The sequence below is a fragment of the Phaethon lepturus genome, unplaced genomic scaffold (genome assembly GCF_000687285.1).
Source record: "Phaethon lepturus isolate BGI_N335 unplaced genomic scaffold, ASM68728v1 scaffold23234, whole genome shotgun sequence".
In the NCBI taxonomy this organism is placed as follows: Eukaryota; Metazoa; Chordata; class Aves; order Phaethontiformes; family Phaethontidae; genus Phaethon; species Phaethon lepturus.
Genome location: NW_010534360.1, coordinates 57,956 through 59,851, shown reverse-complemented (window position 1 = coordinate 59,851; position 1,896 = coordinate 57,956).

The window sequence follows — 1,896 nt, the reverse complement described above, 5'->3', positions numbered from 1 at the left end:
GTGTGGATGTGGTGCTTCAGGACACGGTTTAAGGGATATTGTGGCACTGGATTAATGGTTGGACTTGATGATCTTGACGGTCCTTTCCAACCTTAGTGATTCTGTGATTTATGATTTATTCATATTTTAACAAGGCCAGTTTATATCATTATTGGAGATTCTAGTACTAGGCACACACGCCTGGAAGGTCAGCTCTTTACTGCCACCTACTTTGAGCTGGCTTCAAAATTTGATTTCAGAGTAAAGCATCATTAGGTCAAGAATGTGAGGCATACACCTATTTTAGTTGGAACACTTCTATCAGTTGCATGATGTTTTAGTTATAGTACTGTTAGCAATTAATTCTCTAACTGCATATATTTTACGTACTGTCACATCAGAACTGGTGCACTCAAGCACTTCCACCAAACATTACTGGGAAGCTTTCTTTCTATTTGAAATGAAGGCAAAAAGAATAAAAGTTTCTATAGAACTCTGTATTATGTCAGTATGGAAACGTGAAGAGTGATGGACTGCCAAGCAGCCATTCCCCGTAGTGAAGCTGCAAATCTGTTGGCCAGAGATATGAGAAGTTGGTTCTCAAGAACGTTTTCATGCATCCAAGTTGTCTAACCAACATAGTGCAAGGACCACTCCATGTCATTTCTTAAGAGATTCTGAAAACAAAATATCTCCTGACATGTCTAAGGTTTTGTTCATTTGTTGTCTAGAAACATCATTATTTAAATTATGCCTTAAAACAGTGACTTGGGAGGCAGAGAAGAGGAAATACTGAAATTTGATAAATGACCACCATGTTTTATAGTCTCTGGAAGAAAAAGAAAAGGCTTTCATCTGGACAGGGCTTCAACCTCACATCTTCCTATTACTTTCTTTATGACTTTCTCAGTACTATGCTAACAAAGTCCATTTCAGTTTTATGAAATCTTAGTCATTTAACACCTGAGAAAGGAGCATATTCAAATTGCTGACATGCGATTCACTAGCCAGTAGTCAATAGCAACAGTACTACCACAACAGCAGCAACTGATGTGACAGAACAGTAGAAATGAAACAAAAGCTTGGAGAAAAATTTATAGACTCCAGGTCATTGTGTTCTGTTGTGTTTTAACTAGTAAAACCTTTTTTGCTTTAAAGAGAAAACAGCAACACTAACACTGGTAAATACTGAAGTAACCCACAGACTATTTTCAATGTAAAATCAATAGTTTATTGCCATGCTACAATTTTTTTTTTTTCCAAATGAAGTTGGCACTGGTAAAAGGGAAAAAATGTTGTCGTAATACATAATACATTTTTTTAAAAATGCACATTTGGTAAGCTTTCTCAATAATGACAGCTTAAAACAAGTGAAATTAATGGAATGGCTTTTTTTCTGCATAGTATAATATCACTTTTTTTCGTAAAAGGAATATGGAATGTTTGTAAAAACAGATTCATTGAACAGGGCAAATTAACTGATATTTTATAAACAATTTGGCAATGGTACTCCCACTCTTTAGACTTTTTTATATAAAAGAAATAAAAATCTAGAAAGCTACCTTTATACAAAGTCACTATATTTATGCCTTTAAGTAGGAAAAAACATTTTATAATGCAAATTAGGACATACAATAATTTTACAATATCATACAATGTAATGACAAGAAAGGAACATACAACATAAGATTTTGGCCTTTGTAGAAATGTCTATTTCTGCATTTAATAAATGCATTTGTGGCACACTGGTGACTATTGTATTCTTACTAATACCAGTCAGCTTTCATGCTAGAGCGTTTTCAGCTGTACTGTAATGGCAGGTCTGCAGTTTACTTAAAAACACGGACTGTTTTACAGGAGACGAAAGGTGATGCTGCAATGAAGCGAGATGTGAAAAAGGCAACGTGCCTGCTGGTG